Source organism: Bacillus rossius, chromosome 10 (genome assembly GCF_032445375.1).
Source record: "Bacillus rossius redtenbacheri isolate Brsri chromosome 10, Brsri_v3, whole genome shotgun sequence".
NCBI lineage: Eukaryota > Metazoa > Arthropoda > Insecta > Phasmatodea > Bacillidae > Bacillus > Bacillus rossius.
The window spans coordinates 46,338,797-46,360,084 of NC_086337.1; the positions used below are offsets into that span (position 1 = coordinate 46,338,797).

The 21,288-nt window shown below is 36.6% G+C and overlaps 2 non-coding genes across 2 annotated transcripts; one reads left to right on the plus strand and one right to left on the minus strand.

The window, feature by feature from the left end:
* Window positions 1-216: 216 nt before the first annotated feature.
* Window positions 217-288, minus strand: Trnah-gug (transfer RNA histidin (anticodon GUG)). The gene has a single exon. It is a non-coding gene; the product is annotated as a tRNA-His (tRNA).
* Window positions 289-5,296: 5,008 nt separating this feature from the next.
* On the plus strand, window positions 5,297-5,368 carry Trnah-gug (transfer RNA histidin (anticodon GUG)). The gene has a single exon. It is a non-coding gene; the product is annotated as a tRNA-His (tRNA).
* Window positions 5,369-21,288: the final 15,920 nt, after the last annotated feature.

The following is a 21,288-nucleotide window of genomic DNA, read 5'->3' on the forward strand; positions in this document are numbered from 1 at the left end:
ATACACCAATAGTGTAATTGCATTTTAAAAAAAATTTCGTTTTAAACTGTTTGTGCAATTATTTATATAATGTTATTTATGTAATGATTATCTTATCTCCATATAGGTAATTGCAAAGTTCCTAAATTTTATTTACAGTTTTGCTGCATTAGTTGTGCTACGTAGTTTACTTAAAGAAAAAGTAATTCCAAGCGTTTACAAAAATGTTTCAGCACCTGCCGTGACCAGGATTCGAACCTGGGTTATTGCGGCCACAACGCAATGTACTAACCACTATACGATCACGGCTACCAGTGCTTGTTGAGCTAAGAGAGTTTCGTGAGGTAGACTTTGTACAATCAACCGTGGAGGTTTCGCTTCGCTGATCACGAGTTCTTTTGTCATTTGTTTTTGTGAAGGTGATCCTTTCGCTGCTGGAAGAGTCCTGTAACATTGCTTAGGGTCTGAGCTTCCTTTTTTTGTTAAGCTCTTTTTATGTGTCTTCTTTATCCCCTTTTGTTCGTGAACTTTGCAGTATAACGCAAGTGTGCAAGGTCGCAAAACGCAAATAACGCAAGCCAACTATGGTATGTAGTTCGTAAAACACGCAAGTCAGTCGCAAGACATCAACAACCCTTGAAATTCTTAATTATTTGATGCAAAGTATGCTAGCACTCTCTTCCTGACAAGAGATTGTCAGAGGATATGCCACCAAGAACCGAAGCTCAGTGGAAGAGTGGAAGAGTTATTTTGTGAGCAAAGGGGCTGACTGGTCGTGCACATTAAAAGTTAACATATCATCAGATAATGAAATCAACAAGACACACATTGTTTATACCTTTATTAGTTTTTTATTTTTTATAAACTATTAACCATGTTTTTTAAATTGTGACAAAAACAAAAAAACTTAACAAATAGGTATTTCTTTTCTTTTAAGACAAGCGTTGTTATGTTAAGGTCGTGCAGTACCGACCGTCTTACAGTATCGACCATTCCTAGTTATCACTTCTGACTCTGTGTAGCAGCACTTTTCCGTGTGATAAAAACCAATCGCAGCTTTATATACATAAAAGCCTGTATCTTTTAAAAAAATGTTGGAGTTCTTCACTTTAAATATGGAAGGCGGAAACTCAGTTTGAAAGAGACCGCGTAATTTATTAACATATATTTGAAAACATAATTATTTAACTTTTTGTGTATTGACGTTTCTCCAGAATTACGGTCAAATGATTTCGGTCTACTAACTGCTTCCCTCTTGCGTTCTTGCGTTCTTGATTTGTTTATAAACTGGCCTTATGCTCTCTCCCATTTGTAGAGATTATTGCAGAGAACAAAGTCGTCTTGGAAGTCGCATAGTTTATTTACAGATGGTCGCTCGACCTACTATAGTATTAAAACAGACGTTCGTACTCTTTTTTTGTGAGTGTTCTTTCATCGTCAGTCTTCTTCTGACATTTCCTCTCTTCGGTAAAACTTTTGAAAGTTCCCCACTTACTCCAATCGATCCTTACGCATTTGATGTTTGCCACTATCCTTCTTCTACATAAGCATTCATCAAGTCCTTTTATCTTGTTTGTGGTTTTCCACAGTTCTACCTTTTATTCTTTCTTCTCAGGTGATTTTTTTTCACATTCTTTCCTCCACTGACCTGCTATGCTCAAAATCTTTAAGTAATTATCTCAGCATTGTTTCTTCCTGTCTTCCCGCCAGTGATCTTGAGTTCTCTCTCCCCCCCCCCCCCCCACCAATAGCTTGTGGCATCCTGCTACGGGGTGTTCGTGTTGTATCACCACTTCCTTCGAGATACGTTTTAATTATTGTTTCTGGGGGAATGGGTGGCCGAAAAAGAAGACCTTCCTTCACGTCCGAAATGATTAGTTACTTCCTGCATATAGTTATCTACCGGCCAGACTGCAAGGATACACAGGCACATTTGGACAAGACACGACACTCACATTCTAGAAGACCAAGGTTCTAATACTGGTGGTCCATCCTGATTTCGATTTTTTTTTTTTTTTTTTTTTTTTTCGTGATTTTCCGAAGATCACTTCAAACAAAAAATTGTGGGCTGGTTCTCTACGTCATACCGAGATAAGTGACGCAAAGGTAAGATAGTTGAGGATCCAGGTAGTAATCCTGTTTAATGCGTCCTGTACTCGATGTTCCTTGCGACAGGCCGTGAGAGATTCCTTCCCTGAATTTCCTGTCTTGTTACACATGACGTCTTATCGAAGTCCTTGTTACGGAGGACGTATCCCAATGTACTTTGCTTTTAATTTTTTCGTATTTTTGTACATGATCATAAAAAAATTATAATACACCCTTATTTAAGTATTTATAAACGGTTCTTTTCTTCTAAACAATTCGTTATTTAATTTTTTATGAACTTAAAGGCAAATATTTCTGTCAGTCCCAGCTGTACTTAAATCACGAAATCATGTGATATGCAGTTTTGGATTAATCGTTCAGTATATCCTTCGCCTTAAAACTCTTATTTTTTTAGCATATCATTCATAAATCAATAAATATTAGATTTTTCTAAAACTTCTAATTTTGGTAAGACCTAATTTATATTTTAAAATTAATAATGTACTAGAAATAAAGAGTTTTTAAGACGAAAGCTACATACGAACAGTTAACCTAAACTGTTTACCACATAGTTTCATGCTAGGACCGACATAAATTTTTGCCTTCAAATTCATAAAAACCATTAAACAAAGACAGATTTACTAGAGAAAGCTCTTTATAAACAACTAATAATTGTTATATTATGAATCATGTGCAATTCCACGAAAAATAAGAAGCAAAATAATTTAGCCTATTTATCCCTTAGCGATGCATAAAACCGGCATACCTTCCTGCACACCTTAACTCAAATGCCCAATTACTTCTCCGATGTCGTTGGTTTTTTGTCGATTTGTATTTCATTCTCTAAAGACCCGCCTCGAATTGGAAAAAAAAAAACATGCCTTGCAAATTATGCTAGAAGACGGAGGGCCTAATGTATGCGAGCGTCGGGCCAGGAGAGGGGAGAGGGGTGGCTGCCCGCGAGAGACTTAAGTGAGAGGAAGAAGTGCGGCGTGTCTTCTCCTGATTAAATTTCAAATGTCCTGTACGTTAGGCCTTCCTTCCCGGCGTTCCTCCACCCTTGTCGTCCTCCTCAGCTCCAATTACATCGGGCGAGATCACTTGCTGTGCTGCTGTCTGTGTGGAGTCTGTCTTCTGTGTCCGAATGAAAAGTATATTTTTTTTAAAAAGTTCATTGCCTGCGTTCCCGCCTTCCTTTGGCGAGCCAGCGATTTTTTTTTTTTTTTTTTTTACAAACTTTGCCGTTAACACTGCAATCGCCATCGCTGGCAGACTTCATGCACGACTCATCAAGTCGTTTAAGGGGTGTATGTGTGTTAGTGAGGCGGGATGATAAGCGCGACGCTCGCTGGTGCTTCTAGCGCGGTGTCTCCTCTAAGCGCTAGTCTCTGAACTGGCGCGCAGTCTTCTCGTCGTCACAGGATAACTGTGAAATTTTAGCGGTGACCGTAACATTATATTGCGGAGAAATGAAGATAAATCTGTACCGGTTGTTTTACGCTTAAAATTTACTCTCAAAACATGCGTTTTAGCCATTTTAACTCTTCTAAAAATACAATTTAAAAACTTAATCCGAAATCAAAAGTACTTTTCGGCCCTCAGCAAACTCTTAAATGCTTTTCGTAAGCAGACCCCGCTCGGATATCTTGAGTGGTTTTGAAATCGCGTTGTTTTTCCTGAAGCTCTAAGCACCGTGTGTGTGCCCGGGTAGGCGGAACCGCTAACACCAGATTCCGAGACGCTACACATCGTGACCACAATGAACGTACCACTTCTTGTGCGGGATAAAAATTAAAAAAAAAAAAATGACTAGCCCAGTGTAAACTCGGTGAGTTATAGTCGAGTCACTGCTCGCTTTGGTCCAGTGAGTAAACATGAAGACCGTTCTCAATTTTTTTTTATCGTTACTCCTTTGCCATCACCGAGTTTTGATTGGTTTTTTGAAATAAGCTCGGCAATGCTGAGCTCTTCCGTTTACGTTTGCTCCGTGCGACCAATAGAAGCCGAGTACTCGGCCACGTTTGTTTATGTTCTTAAATAAGTCAAAAAAATTGTTTGAAATACAAAAATATCTAGTGTTATATTATTACTTTGTCCGTTTATTTTTATTGTGTATGTTAATTCTTCACGTAATACGATTTTGAAGCATAATTATTTTTTTGACGTGATAACGTCTTATAAATCGATGAACGCCGGCTGCTGGCACGAAAAATTGTCACGTTCCGCCTGAGCCGAGCGTTGCAAGAACCGGCCAACCACCGTGCGAGAAAATCTTCTATAATATCAAACAGGTTAAGGCGGGCTTTTTAACTAATTGTTCGTGATTATATTTGAACAAATTATTTAAATTAAGTTTTGCAAAAACCGTAAATAATATTTGAAAATTAAAAAGTATGCAATTATTTTTCATCAATGTTTTCTTATGACGTTATCACTTAAAATTATTGTCCGTAAACCGACATTACAGACAACCCCCGTTTTTTAATTAAATTAAATTTCCGTAACCTTTTAAATGCAAATCTCATTGGTTGCCGTTTGTTATTTTTTCCGTGCATTTCGGGAAGCAGCCGACGCGATAGTGAAATGTTCTCGGGAGATCCGGCTCCGTTTCTGTGCCATTGTAGCACGGGAAACCTAAGATGTACATCCAGCTCTTCACCTTCGGCCAACCTCGGGATTTGTTTTATTTTTGCGCAGGACAAATTAATTCAAATATTAAAAGTGGTTGGTTAGGTTACGGTTAGTTAGGTTAGTATAGCTACATTAAAATAAACAGAGAAATATAAATATATATATATATAAATAAACCCGAGGCTGGCCGAAGGTGAATATTCGGGCGTGTTCGGGCAGAAACAGAACTTGATGTACATCTTAGGCTCCCGTTGTAGCACGGGCCTTATAGTGTAGTTTATTAAAGAAAACAGGCCTTGGGCAACAACAAATAATTTTCGCTCGTTTTAATTTAAAGGATATCATAAAAAAAAAAGACTGCGCCAGTTCTCCGTCTACGCTGAGGTCCAGACAACTAAATGAAGCAGCCTTCGCCTGGTTACTTCCCCTGGAGGATTAACGAATGTCGACTCAAGACAGCGGCGTTACTGCCGAGCGGCGCTCGCCAAGAATTTTCATTAGAGATTGCTGGAGCGTTGCAGCCATGCTCGGGAGACTGGAACGGTTCCCCCTCTAAGTCACCGGCTTGGAGGCCTTCTTTCGCCAAGCAGCAGCCGTAGCCGTGATCGTATAGTGGTTAGTACATTGCGTTGTGGCCGCAATAACCCAGGTTCGAATCCTGGTCACGGCAGTGCAGTTATGGCTAAGTTTATTCTTTTCGAAAATGTTTTTTTTTTTTTTTTTTTTTTTGCGAAACAGAGCCGACACTTTTCTGCTACTCCCAAGTCATGATTTCTTTTTTTTTAAATACTTTAAAATCTTCTTTTTAAACTCGCAGGAAATCCAGAAAATATATCGTTTGATAATTTAAAAACGAATTAGTCATCTACGCTGTCTGCACAAATATCTACAAGATGTCCCAGTACTCAAAAGTCAAGCCGAGGACAGTTCACATGCCCGTTAATTCCATTTCTGAATCTATGAACCAAGATTAAAATAGTGTCGAAGTTTTAGTGTTGTAGGCATTTTTTTTTTCAAAAGTTATAAATTCCCACTCTGCTCCAAATTATTAGAAAATGTGACCACAATTTTTTTTTGGCTACGCAATAATTAATACTCTACAATTGATAAATATTCACAATTAAATCTAACCTACTTTATTTTTAGGGGAAATAATTATTTGCGTTATTTATGCTGCAAAAATGTTTACCCCAGTAACTTTGACCATTCATGCTAAAAAAAAATTACTATGATGAAGCAAGTTATTTGTAAATATCGCTCAATTAAGCAACCGAAATTAATTGGCCGATCAACTGTCGCCCGGCTGACGGTGGTTATGGGTCATCCTGTATATTTTGTACGACATATCAAGTTACAAGTATTAATATGATTGACATATTTCCAAACAAAACATATATATTTTTTTAAATTTTTCAAACACAAAGGTTTAAAAAAATTATTAAATATCACCTTGTATTAGCTATACCAAATAATATACCAGTTTCGGGTCTTATTTAGATGGGGGACTACTCTTATGTTTGAAACCGCCATATTAAAATCTGGAAGTAAGGGGGTGAGATTGGGGAGATCGTGGTGGGCGGAATTAAGATCTCTGGACCTTCGCACTTGTCGGTTGATGATCTGCCCTTGGTCTGGAAAAGTCGTGAGCTGTACTCACAAAACTAGTCCACGCTTGTTTTTGTTCCACACACACAAGCTATTTGTTACCTCCGCGCTGATCTGCCCTGCAAAGCTTCGTTCGCTTGATGCTCCCACTTTCTCTAGCTTCGAACCGGAGACCTCTATCATGCTCAGTTCGAGTGCAGTGCCTCCTGAGACCATCTGGGTAGTCAACCCGCTACACAAGTTCAATTACTATCTTTCTACTATACGAGTCAATATTACGTTCTTCCCGGTACAACTGTATTTACTAGATTTTTAGGGTTACGAGGAAACCAATCTTTTATTGATTTATGAACCATATACAAAAAAAATTGAGTAATACATGTCAAAGGCTACACACAAAACTGTAAATTATTTATATCGTGTTCATAAAACATTCATTAAATATTGACAAACTTTATACCATCGATGAAAAATTCGTTCAAGAAAATTTAGATAGAACATGTCCAAAAAAACTACCTTCTGTAATGTATGTAAATGAAAAAGTCAATTCATTTCCGTGAATATTACGTACTAGTGACGTTACGTGAATTTCAAAGAGAGTAATTCAATAAAAAATATATGTAATGTGGTTCGAAGCAAACTTTAAAATTGAGAAATTGTCTTAAATTATTTACTATTTGAAATTTTAAGTTTTAACAAAAAAAAATGTTGATTTCAAGACAATGTTCCTGTATCGAAGTTCGAACCCGTGTACTCGACATTACGGATTGCCGCGCGAACACGTTTTCGAGTTTTCTTTTGTTCGAAACTCGAGACCACGGTCCTCGAATGTGGCGGGACGCGCAGAAAAGCCGAGCTGGATACGGCCGTTAAGAGGCCGTGTCACAAATTTGCGCTCCTATCTATATCAATGTTATTTTAAAAGGCAGTTTTTCTCAAAGTCTATAACAGGTAGGGGCCAGAAATTTTGCCTACTGAAAGTATACAATACATTTAACATAACCGCTTTTTTCAAATTTAGTTATCATATCATATATTATTTCTGTGATGAAAAAAATATAATCAATATTTTGATTTGTCCAGATACAGTGGAATTTTGCTTATATTTATAATTATTTAGCAAAAACTGAAAAGGCCATTGAAATGTATTGTACATTACCTTCCGATCAGTGTCTTCATGATCATGATGGGTTTAAAAACCTGGTTGTAATCAAGTCTTTAACTATTTCATGACAACATTTATACTTAATAATTTGGAGATAGGCCTTTTCTATCCTAAGCCCCTGAGCTTTCACTATCTGGTCTGGCGACCGACCTGACACTCTTCAACCACCCCAAGGGTCTCCGATTGCACATCCGATAAAAAAAAAGCTGTTCGTTCATTTGTTTTTGTGTCACAGACTTCACACATTTATGCCAAGGGAATATTCCGCTGATGTGACGCCATACGAATGTATTATTCGCGACCATACAACTTTTTTGTTTGTCATCGGGAAGAAATGTTCATTTTGAATTGAGCATTTTTAAATGTCAGCGTAGAATATGCTTATCTGCCCATTTTGTTTCTTTCCATAATAATGAGTAAAGTTAACATTGTCATAGACATTTTATTATATTCGTTTGCCGTCCAAGTAAAACTGTCACTATATCGCACGTAATTATATATTTTACTAATTTGTTAGTTGTCATTTTATTTAAGTTACAAATAACAGTAATCAAAAACTATTACTTAATAGTCCAGAAAAGAGATTGAGTTATTATTCATTTAATAGGGGTTTAAAATATGGTACTACATACATATTATATATATTATATATATTATATATTATACATATTATATATATTATACATATATTATCTTGTTGTCTTCTTTGTAACTTTACTGGAAGAATGGCATTTGGTATGTATGTTAACTCACAATGAAAATACTTCAGAAGTACTCAACAGTGAACAACCTAGGCCCTATACTAATTTCATTATGTTCATGGAAATATAATTAAAATTACAAATAATGAACTGTATGTGTTTCACGTAGAGATATCGTACGAACTGTATGTGGTACAGACCAACACTTGCTAAGGCTCTGAAAATACTTAATTTCAGTTAATGTGTGGAGAATATTAAAAGTTAGAAATAATGATATATATAAAACAATGCAAAGTTATCAGCATAAAAATAGAAGTTATTTTTACGTAGCGCCTATTGGAATGAATATTTTGTGTTGAATTATGTGGCATGATTAATATTCTCTTATGGTATGTGTGTTTTGTTAAAATCTTATAAAACATAACTTACTGTTGAAGGATTTTCATTTTTTTTTTTGTTATGATCTTATTTAAACAAGTTTTAATTATATTACACATGTCTATTTTAAAATCATTTTAATGTATACTTATAGAATTGTAATAGGCTTTATAAGGACTCTCAAAATGCATGTGAGTATCTATAATTATCTACATCACCATTATGGCCGTTTCACAAGATCAAATATTTATTGAATTCAATCAGTTGCATTCATTGTACATGATTTTCAATTTGTACATTGAATTCAATACAAATTGAAGATGTTATTCAACTAAGCTTATTAACTTATAAGTATTTTGTTTGTCCAGTACATAAAAGTAAAAGATTCTTTATTATTTAAATAATGAGCATCTATAAGCAATAACGTTTTCTAAATATTTACATAAACATAATGAAATCTAATTTTTCAATACTTTATATCTACGATCACATCAACGGCAGTATTATGTAATCAATGAGGTAATTAAATATCTTTAAAAGATATTTTCTCCTCTGTAAAGTAAATTTGTGATACAGCCCTCTTAATGTTAGTCTAGTGAGTTATTTCGTCTTCTAATATGCTACAGCAATATATAAAACTAAGTTTTGTTAGTGTTTTAGTCTTTTGTAATGTTAAAGTGTAATGTAATCAATTCATTTTTTTTTGTAAATTCTTATTCATAAAGATACATATCATAATAAGATAAATAGTAATATTTGTAAATTTAGATTCTTTGAAACAACATCGATAAGAGGTTCTCCTACCTCTGTTAAACTGTATGATGGTGCATTGTAAAAAAATTAGGTAGTCTGACTTAAGTGAGATTGTAATTAGATTGTGTGTAATGCATATGCAATATCTAAGCATAAGAATTTATGTTATTATCCTTTTAAAACGTTACACTATGAATTTCGTATACTTTTTAATGTCAACTACCATTATTTTTCACGGAATATTACATCCAGATAAAGAATAATTACCACATGTTTGAAGATTAATTGTATTCCGATACATTTAAAGTATTAAAATTTTTAGATACGACTCATACTACAGTTGTAAATGTGAGGTTTCTTGATTCTGAATCCCTGCATCCGCAATTTCCTAGTGAGCCGCCGGTCAGATTGTCATCCTCTCAGATTGTCGAGGAACCAGATACATTTTTCGTCGAGTAATCTGGCGGTATAGTAGTTTTATCACGCGCTGCGGTTACAGTTACTTCGGTTGAATAAGCCACTAAATCTCACTGTTAAAAGAGAGAACTTCTAGACCAGAATATTGGAAATAAAAATTTACTGACACGGCCTCTTAAGCCCCTGCGGGATTAACCGCCGCGAGAGAGCGTACATGAAACAGCCAGTAATCCTCGTAATTTCCGCATAGACCACGCGCGGTGCCTTGGGCTGTTCGCCTGCATCAAGCACGGGGTAGCCTACAGCTCACAGGACGAAAGCCGAACAGTTCCGAAGTTTACCGAAGTAAAAAGTTAGGTTATGTCAGGTCAGTGTAATAAATAATAGCATTTTTCTTCCGGGATAATAGGTTAAGTGAGGTTTGGTCCTCGTAACTAAAATAAAAGGTTGGTTAGGTAAGGTTAGCTTTATTTAAACTACTCTATGACTGTAAAATATTTTTAAAAAATTCCAATACGGTGTTGTTTTTTTTCCACGAGCGATCGGCCAAACTTCGGAGAGCTTCGTAACTGTTCGGGTGTGCGTCTCATCCATATGAAGCTACCCTAAATGCACGGCGGAAACACGGAAACGTTCTTTAATTCCCCGCGCGAAAACGTACGAGCGAACATGATCAGGAGAAATGCCAAAGTAACAGTTTTGTTGATCGGTTTGAAGGTTAGACATAAGCCTATTTTCACACCCGAAACTAAACAACCTATCGTTCATACCAGCTCCAAATGGTCATTGACTAGGAAGATTTTGCCAAAAAAATACATATTTACGAAAGATATTCTTAAAGTAAAGTCCGTTTGGACATTAAAAAATAGGTTTTGAGAAGAAAAAAATACTGGCAGTTTTAGTTTACTACGTACCTACTTCATATGCTCACATAATCTTCATTCAGCTTTCCTAACCTGCACTAGTTTCTTAACCCCATTGCATATAAGTTCGCCGACCTGTAAATTAAACCAGTTTACTATTGTAATTTTCTAATGTTTGTTGTAATTGTTGAACCATGTTTCATATCAACCAACCTTTCTGTCCCAAAACACGGTAGCCATATTTTTTTCGACTCGAGTACGGGGATTTGCTAAAACGTTTCCGGACATGTTTACTAAGCGCCTGTGCTTAGACTACGCGCATTGCGAACTCGAATTCCGTTATGCCTATCGCAAGGCGTCCGTTTCATTCCCAGGAAGAATAAATCATTTCTCCCTTTACTTTGTCTGAATACAGAGTAAAGCACTTTTACATGCAAGATTCTCACCATTATGTATCAATTTCAGAATTAAAAGTTTTTATCATTTACGAAGAATTCCTCAAAATAATTCAGATCAGCAGCACTAAAAGTCATTATAAAATTAATGTTAAAACAGACGTGAAAATTATGTTCCTGAAGTATATGTACATTTATAAGAGGAAGTAATAAAAAAAAGGAATAATAATGACTAGAAATCTCTTGTCGAAAATTTTACCACGGTAATGAAGAAATTGTTTCAGTTTGAATCACACAGGCCACAAATTATTATATATCTTTTTTTTTTGTAGTTATCAGCATCGTAACTCGCTGACTTTGCTGGCCTACGGACTTCAAGCCCTTAAGGCCCCAATTAAAAAAATAAAAATAAAAACAGCAATAACCACGACTTCCGCGGGAAGCCGGCGGTTCGAGACCGCCCGGTCTCTGGTTGCAGTTCATTAGGCCCCCGGTGCGGTTAGTTGGTGGCTTGGCGGGGGAGGGGGGTGGGGATAGCGGAGGTCGGGAGAGGAACTTGCTAACGAACAGTTGACGTATAATGATGCGGCCTGGCCCTTTCCCCGGCTGAATCGCAGACCTCGCCCCGGGTGGAGGGGGGGGGGGGGGGTGAGAGGGGAGTCCGTGACGAATACCTGAGCCCGTCCGCATGCAGATCGATGGGGAAAAAAATTATCAGAAAATAATAGCGTTTTTTTTTTCAAGAAAGGAAACTCCCTCCTCTGCTGTGACGTCTTCAGATTTTTTTTTCAAATAGAAAAGTGTTTTTTTTTTTAATTTTGATTATTTGATTTTACCCAGTGAAAATTTTCTCAATTTTACCGTTTATGCATCCATACAAAACTATTCAGAGTTTTAAAAAAAAATCCATGCAGTGCATGGATTTATGAAAAAACAAATTGTTGAAAACAGTAACATACATTATTTGAAACACAAATATAAAATTTTTAATTTTTTTTTCACGGTATTAATCAAAAATTACTCAACTGAAATCAATGAAAAAATATTTTTAGTAAGATATTTCGGTAGTTTAAATTTTTTATTATTAATAAATTCCAGCCCTAAGGGGTTGAAAAGGTGTAAATAAAGTTTATTGTAAAAATAATATGAATCGAAATTTGGTATATTAAGTATTAATGGTAAACGAACAAAAACTACCAATTCCTTTTGACCATTTTCATGAATTCCACCCTTAAGGTTTTTAAAAAAAGGTAGGTATTTTTTATTAAGAAGAATTCATTTCTTCGTGTCTACTGGAATTTTGGTACGTAACTCAGTATTGATAACATAAAAATATAGACACGTGGTATGTTTTATTTATTTATTTTATTTGCCTGCAAAAGGTGGTGAATAGAGGGTTAGTTTTTTTCTAAATAACTAAACAAATCTCCGTGGGGGTGGGGATTGGTAATCAAGCAGGAGGTTACCGATTAACGAGAGTAATAATATACTTATATTCTTTCCCCCCCCCCCCCCATTTTTTCAGTAAATTTGACCGCAAAAATGGGGTAAACATTCATCAGTGATGAAGAAGTGGAACAATTTCTTCACTGAAGCATCGTGTGTGCTTGTGGAAACGCCGCGATGCATTCGTGACGTCAGAGTCATTTCGACGGTCACTCGCGCCAGTGAAGGCAAGTATGGTTGCGATCGCGAGCGAGAGATATGCAACTGTATCGTATCATTGCTCTACTACCTCTAGTTCTGTCGTCTGCTCTAGGGGCGTTATCTCTGCGGCCGCAGTTCGTGCGAGGTACCCTCCCACCCGTCTTGTCAGGGGCGTATCTGTGTCGGCGAGGCGGGATGTTAAGTGCGGCGCTCCCTGGTGCTTTTGGTTTCGGAGTGTAAGCGCCCTAGTCTGAACACTTCAACGAAACTAGTTTTTGTGTGGGAAGCCTAAGATGTACATCAAGTTCTGTCCCTGCCCGAACACGCCCGAATATTCACCTTCGGCCAACCTCGGGTTTATTTATATATATTTATACTTCTCTGTTTATTTCAATGTAGCTATACTAACCTAACTAACCGTCCATAGTGTTTTAAAGTGTTTTAATGTAGCTAACCTAACCGACCACTTTTAATATTTGAAATCATTTTTCCTAAATAAACAAAATAAAACAAATCACGAAGTTGGCCGAAGGTGAATATTCGGGCGTGTTCGGGCAGGGACAGAACTTGATGTACATCTTAGGTCTCCCGTTTTTTGTGTAGGCCTATACCGAACGAACGTAGCGTGAGTGTGGCTAATGCCGCTACCCTATTGTTTTCGATTTAGTTTCATTCAGGCGACTAGCACATCTATGGATGACTTAGGCACACAACAAAGACTAGTCGGTCGTGGTCGTAAGTGGGTGCTAGAGTCTCAAACAGTTTCCCTATTATTTATTGTTTGGTAAACGCGTAGTTAATGTATATTTAAGGAAAAATCTCTCTCGTAAAGCCTTGTTTAAATCAATGAAATCTGTAAATACATGCTTCATTAAAAAAAAACGTTTTATTCGATTTGGCAACAACTAATGTGCATTGGATATGTTATTTAAGGAATTTAAACAGTCCGAAAATTAGCTTTTCATATAATTTTTGTATGCTAAAAAAGCTCACTTACTAAAAATTTAATTCGAATTATTTTTTTCAACAAATTTTGTTCTTGTCCCACATTTAATGTCTTTGAAGTCATTGAAATGCATCGAATGTATTTTCTTCAAAATGTATTGCTTTTTAAGCAAAATACATATAATATTTAAATTTAATAGAAATTATTTTTTAATTCTCAAAGTGATATTATATAAATGTGTTATATATAAGTGCCTATCCTATTTTCTGAAAAATTGTCTTAAAATATTTTTGAATACTACGTCACATGCATTGACGCAATTCACTGATACAACATAAATTCGATTTTTCGACGTGTTGTGTAGGAGTCTACTAAGCAAAGAACAGAAAGCTGGTATTTAGCAGGTCTGCTAAAAAAAATTCCTTCGGGATAACTAATTATAAGTAGATATTAGGACTGATTTTTTTTTAAAGAATGTCAGCGTAGCGCCGCTGAAACTTCCTGGATAGCGTTAGGGTCGCTGACTCAGAGATATCATTTGTTACGCTGCTAGCCTAAACCCACGCGCGTAATTGTCGTGGTGCTTGAAGCAGATCACCGGGTCAAGTGCCTGATAAATTAAATAATTACGGGACACGAATTGCCGAGACTCAAAGGAAATTAGCGGGAACTGGTGTTCTGTCACGTTAAACTTTTTTTTTTTGATTGGGCGCTCTTGCGTCAGTACGCTGACGAAAATATTTTTAAGACGAATTAATGGGAATTAGAATTTTTTAGGTGTATAAATTTTTGTTTAAGAAAAAGGTTAACCTCAGAACGCAAGGGGAAAAAAAAATACTTCATACATAAATACACTCAATCACATTCAAACACGGTTTCAATGGATCGTGTTTCGTGTTTTGAGTAAAAAAAATGCTATTTTGGAATATTTCAAGCATAGGATATGCTAAACATATTGCGGAATGGGGCTTTGTATTAACAGTGCTTGGAACTTAACGTACAGGGTATAATTCTTTACTAAAATATTTAATTAGGGATTCAGTGTTTTAATGGGCACGTCGAACGATGTTTTCGTTGTTTTCAACCAATAGTTGATGTCACACAAAGGTACTACATTCACTGTGTAACCATACAGCACATCTGTTATGTCAGCTAACCAACCGTGTTTGTATAACCAACTCCGTATGTTTCTCGGCTGCTGCTAGCTTCGGGAGAAACGCTGTACAGATAGCAGCACGTTTGCGTACCATGCCTACAAAATATTCATTACGGGAACAGGGTCACTATATTTTTTTTGTAAATGAAAGAGAAACATTCATATCAAATTACATGTATTTGTAAATTTGCACATTTACATGGAAAAAAAACTGTATCACAACAAAATAGTGTTCGCAGTAATACTGGGTTCGGATTCTTACCCGGGCATTTATGATTTGTGTTGTCCCAATATCTCTAATAGTTAAAGTTATATTACGTAAACCGTTCCCTGAAAATGTTTCCAGTATTAACTGCGCGCATTTAAAGACATAATAAAACAAAATAAAGTCAAAAAATTGACTATTCGATTATCATTTCCAGGGTTTAAAAAAATGCTTAAATGAAACATGATTTGAATAAATAGTAATTATATAAAAAAAAACAACTCAGTGTCTTAAAACGAACATTTAGCCTATTTGTAAAAGGTCACAAAACTGCGCTGTTATTCTGTATAAACTCTTGCAATTTTTTTTAAAGTGTCGCTAATAATGAATTGCCTCTGTAGTTAACCGTTCGGAAAATTTTGCCCCACCTGTGAAACTGTCACCCACTCTCTTCGCCCGCATTCACTCGGGTAGGCCCTTGTTTTTCCTGCGCCTAGGCCCGACGTGACGGGAAAACTTCCACATGTGCAGGCCTCAGCTGGGTGGAGGGAATTTTCGTGTTTGCCGAGCTCAGCGGATTCATTTCCGCAAGATATTTACGTTTCACTATCCGCCTTCCACTCCCACAGTGTTCGGAAACGTAATAAATGGCCACCAATGAGTCTGAATTTAACCGTTACAAAAAATTAATTTCTTTAAAAAAATCTTTTTAATATCCGAGAGCAAAAATACTGTCACAGTTAATAAAAAAAATAAACCATAACGTAATGCTAAAAAAACATATATTCTTGCACTTGAAAAAAAAAATTTCTGGTAATTAAATTGCAAACAAGCATGGCTACCACCGTTCATGAAAAATAAATAGCTGTTCATTACCTAGCTAATCCGTACGCTCCCAAAGTACGCATGTGTGCCGTTGTAGGCACTCCGTTACGTGAGATCCGTCTCCGTTTACGTGATCCGTCTCCGCTTCCGGAACATTTCACTGTCGCGTCTCTTACTCTTCCACGATGCACGATGAGATAACAAAATGGCACCCACTGGGATTGCATTTCAAGGTTACAAAATATTAATTTAATTTTTTTAAAAATTATTATGCTTCGGGATTATAGCACGTTCAGAAATTAATTACGTAATAAAAATAAAACATAGAGTAATAATATAAATCTGGATATTCTTGAACGTGAAACAAGTTTTAACGTATTTAGAACTCAAACAAACATAGCTACCACCGCCGCCAAGTACTCTGCTTCTATTGGTCGCACGGAGCAACGCAAACGGAAGAGCTCAGCATTGCCGAGCTAATGCGTGCGGGTCCGTTTCCGTCTGTGTGCTGTTATAGAACTCTGTGCTGTGAGCAGTGATGCCAACTCCTACAGAGTGTTCCCCCTAGGACCAACTTCAAATCCCCCTAGATTTCGATTAAAAACCTCTACAATTTTCATTGTACACCCTGTTTGAGTGCAAAAAAAAATTCTCTTGAACCTTACATTTCCTTATTTTTCTGCACAAACAGAACATAATAATTTTGAAAAATAACATTCAGTATCTACAATTTTATATATGTACGAATTTAATTGCGGTTTAAAGAATACATGTTTACTAACCTTGAAGTTCTAGATCGGTCTCCCAACACTTCGTATATTTTTGTCGTAATTTTTTTTTTTTTTTTTTTTTTGCATTCTGGAAAAGATTTGACCAAGATTAATTAATTATTATTCTTGTTTCTTTTATTACTTGGCACCACAGAAAAACATAAACGACTTACTTCCCAATCCAATAAAACTCGCGAGTACACAAACAAACAAACGGACACAACCTCAACCAGACAACTTACAACGCGAAAAAGCGTTGAACGGTAAAAGTAAAACAACGGAATTCTCTTGACAAGCAAGTTGTTGTTGGTCGTAGTGCGAAATTTAGCATACCAGCGCTACTGGTGTTGCTGTTTTTTTTTCCGCTTTGTTTTAAAGATATACCTACACTTTAATTTCACGCTCTCAAAAAAATTTCTTAAATAATGCACCCGCTAAAAAAAAAAAAAAAAATCCCCCTAAAGAATTCTCCTAAATAAATGTACCCTCCCTAAAAAAAAAACCATTACATCTTGGTTCCCCCTAAATTTGGGGGGAAACCCCCTAAGTTGGCATCCCTGGCCGTGAGATCCGTCTCCGCTCCCGTGTTACCGTGGCACGTGACACGGAGGCAGACCAAGGGAGCTCCCAGAGTGCAGTGCAAACACGGAATGGCCACGCGCTCCGCTGAGCTCGGCAAACACGAAAATTCCCTCGGCGCAGCTGAGGCCTGCCCGTGTGGAAGTTTTCCCGTCGCGTCGGGCCTAGGCGCAGGGAAAGCAAGGGCCTACCCGAGTGAATGCGGGCAAAGAGAGTGGGTGACAGTTTCACACGCGGGACAAAATTTTTCCGAATGGATAACTACAGAGGCAATTCATTATTAGTAGAGACCTGAAAAATTCGCGGATTCATTTCGTGTTATGCTAAAATTCAAATAATTATACCTTAGAGCTGCTTCTGCCATTGGTTCACTGTTAATCTGGAGGACTGAGGGCCAATTAGAGACCCTCACTCATAGAAGTGTCGATTCACAGGCCACCCAGTCGAGACTACTCACAAGTCAGCAGCCAATGAACAGTTGGCATTTGCCCGAGTGTGTAGAGGATATTGGAGTCTATCCTGAAGGTTATTGAACCCGCGAATTTTTCCGGTTACTAATTATTAGTGACACGTTTTGAAAAAAAAATTGCAAGAGTTCATACAGAAAAACAACACAGTTTTGTGACCTTTTAACAAATAGGCTAAATGTTCGATCTAACACACTGAATTGGTTATTTTGTTATATAATTACTATTTATTTTTAAAAAATCTTCCCTGTAAGTTGGGTTACACATTTTCTCATCAGATTATTTTTCGAGCGTTATTTTATAGCTGTAAAAGCTCACGGAAGTGTTCATAATTATGTACATTTTTGTGGATACACAACGTGGGTCAAGTGCACAAGATATGTATGTTCATTAAATTGTGTTGTGTATCAATTAGCAAATAGCAATGGTGCGTTGAAAAATATCAAATGTAAAAAAACGCATGCATTATTGTTTACGACACATGATTTGAAGGGTAAAATCGTAAGCCAATGAGTGGCACGCCATACACCAATAAATAGCGGGTTTGATTTTCGTATTTTACGTTTTTGCCTTCATTAGCTTGTGATTTTCCGACAGAGCTGTCAGCATAACGTGTTTAATCCTTTAATCCTTTGGATTCGGCATCCCAACATTCGACCCTAATATTCACTTAATTGTTCCCACCCACTCGGTAGAAAGTTGCGTATTACTAAGATGTATAGTTAATTATGAAATACCATATTCATTAATTTCTCGAATTTCTTGTATACTCAAAATTGGTTTGTCACTGTAGGGTAAGAGCCAATTAAAATCAATATAGTAGTATACTCTTTTTAATGATGTAATACATAATATAGTAGACGTATTTGACGTCACAAATGTGTGTTCCACATTGTTTCCGTGCTTAACAACTGCGTTTGATATTTAGAGTAATTTTTACTCATTTATTTTCTGCAATATATCTCCCCCATCTCCTTCCCAAATAATAAAGGTATTTTAAAGTATGGAAAAGGAAGCAACTATAAGTTTCCTTACTAGTTATTCAATTTAGATATCTAATATTTTCCTTTAAATTTCACGTGACACATCATGCACTCACATGTATCTATTCAATGATTGGTTCTTTGTATTTTTATTACTTCGTATTAAGTGATTCACTTAACTGGGTTGCTGCAGGTTGTCTATCTCAGAATTAACAAAAACAAATAAACATGTACGTCCGTGCTATGTATTTTTTTTGTTAAACGTCTAAATTGGTGGTGAAGTTAAGGCGAATCGTCTTATCTTACACTTAAGCACATTTTATGCTTTTGCATCATACATTAAAATTTAAAAAACTAAGCATAACATACAAATAACTGATGATAAAATTGTTAATAAGATAAAAAATCAGAATTAAGCTCTAACTAAATGTTCAAGAATAAGAGGTAACCATTACAAAATTTAACCAAAGAGCTAATTTACAGGTAACTAAAAATTAAACATAGGCATACACGTGCTGGAATATAGTTAACGGTTAGATAATCCCGCGTTGCCAAAACAAGAAAATGATAATTAGTACTACATTAAAACCAGTCACTCACACAATCCTACACAGATTCAAGCAGTAAGTAAGCCGCAAAGTGATCATGTTATGTAGGTATTATATAAAAAAATTTCAGCCTGTGTTTTGAAATTAGCTAGGTTTTTTTTTTTTTTTTCATTGCCCTGCCGTCTTGAATTTTTCGATCTTTTTTGTTATAATTAAAATTTTGATCTATTCATCCCGATTGTATGCATGTCAAGGCATAAATGATATTTCACAGACATTCTATGTCTTGTTGCAAACACATAGGTACTTACTAAAAGTCTCTAGCCTGCAAACGTCGTGAGTAAATTACTTATTATTTAACGTGGTCCACTACAGCTGTAATGATAATCATGCCAATTCATGAGTTTTACTTCCACCTTAGCCAAAGCTAAGTCCTATGCCGTTTCAAACCAAAAATAATAATAATAATACCGACGCTCAATTGCAAGCAGAATTAAGATATTTGAAATCGCACACACACACACACACACACGCACGCACGCACGCACGAGCGATACTGCATTTCAACTTGGTTAGGATTACATCACCTGTGTCTGTAAATGTTTTTGACGTGACGTCTGATAAATCGATGAACGCCGGCTGCACGCACTAAAAAGTGTCCCGTTGCGCACATTGTCCCGTTGCGCTGTGTCCCGTTACGCTCACTGTACGCTTTCGCCGCATTTATCTCTCTTCCGCTCGATTGGAACAACCATCGATTTGACTTTTTCGAGGCACATTAAACTTGAAACACTCCCATTCGTTTCCTACTTTTCCTATCATCGTCCTGTCCTTAACAGAATAACACAGATTGGAAGAAGTTAAATAAAAAACATGTATAAAATTTTTAGTTAAAATAATATGTTCGTTAAAGAAATAAACATATTTGAATTAATGAGTGCAAATAAAAGTAAATTTATCAATTAAATTGCAGATTTAATTTCACTCCTTTGTATCCATACAAAATAGTGATAATTCAATAAAAATTATTCAATTTTATTCATAAAAGTATGCAATCATTTCATCTATGTTTTGTTATGACGTTGTCACGTTAAACTATCGTCCGTAAACCGACTTTACAGGCAACCAATTTGTTTTATTTTAGTAAAATTAATTATCTACAAAATTCCCTTTACCACTTTCTGAATGAATGAATGAATGTATGTATGTATGTATGTATGTATGTATGTATGTATGTATGTATGTATGTATGTATACCGTATGTACGTTTTTGTACCGACAGGACAAACTTTCAACGTCTCTTTGAGTGAGTTGGAACAATTATTTCCATGTGGTGGTAAAGCTGGACGGCGCGTGTTGCAGGGAGGCCGAGCTGCTGGCGCCCGGCGTCGCGACGCTCACGCCGCTGTCGTCGCGACGCTCGTCCGTCAGCTCCGCCCACCTGCTGCCGAGCATCACCGAGCTGCTGGAGGAGCCTGTGGAGGAGCCGGTGAGTCTCGCGGCGCGCCCGGCAGATGGCAGCACGCGGCGGCTCGCGACCCGGGGAGAATAGTTCGCGTCGCCGCCGCCGCCGCCCGTCGGGCGCGCGCATGTAGTTCTCTCCGGCGTTCACAGATGGCGTTGAGATCGCGTGACGCTTCCTTCACCTTTCGGAAAAAAGCTAGTGGATACGAATTTTTGTGGCACCAATATAGATTAAATATTATTTATTAAACAACCAAGTTACAATTTTAAACTGCCTCATTCTATATAATTTATACCACTACTTTCCATAACTTTGGATCTCAATTTGCAATTTGACCCGGATGCGTATTTTAAAATTCAATTAGAATGCGTTCGGGCAATCAACACACACGTTAAAAAATAATTTTCTTTCAAATAAAAAAGAAACAGCTTGTAGTAAAATAATATCAAACTTTTATTGCCCAAGTTTCTTAGTTGTTTTTCAACTTACAATGTTTATTTTGAACATCGTGCACAATATTAAATACAAAAAAAATCAAAAGATAAAAAAAAATTCTTGAAAGAAACAATGTACATGGCATTTGTTAGATACCTTATGGTATGACGTAAATATCTAAGTTGTATATACACATACGCACAAACGAACGTGCGCGCGCGCGCACACACACACGCACACACAATACTGCATTTCAACTTGGCTTGGATTACATCACCTGTGTCTGT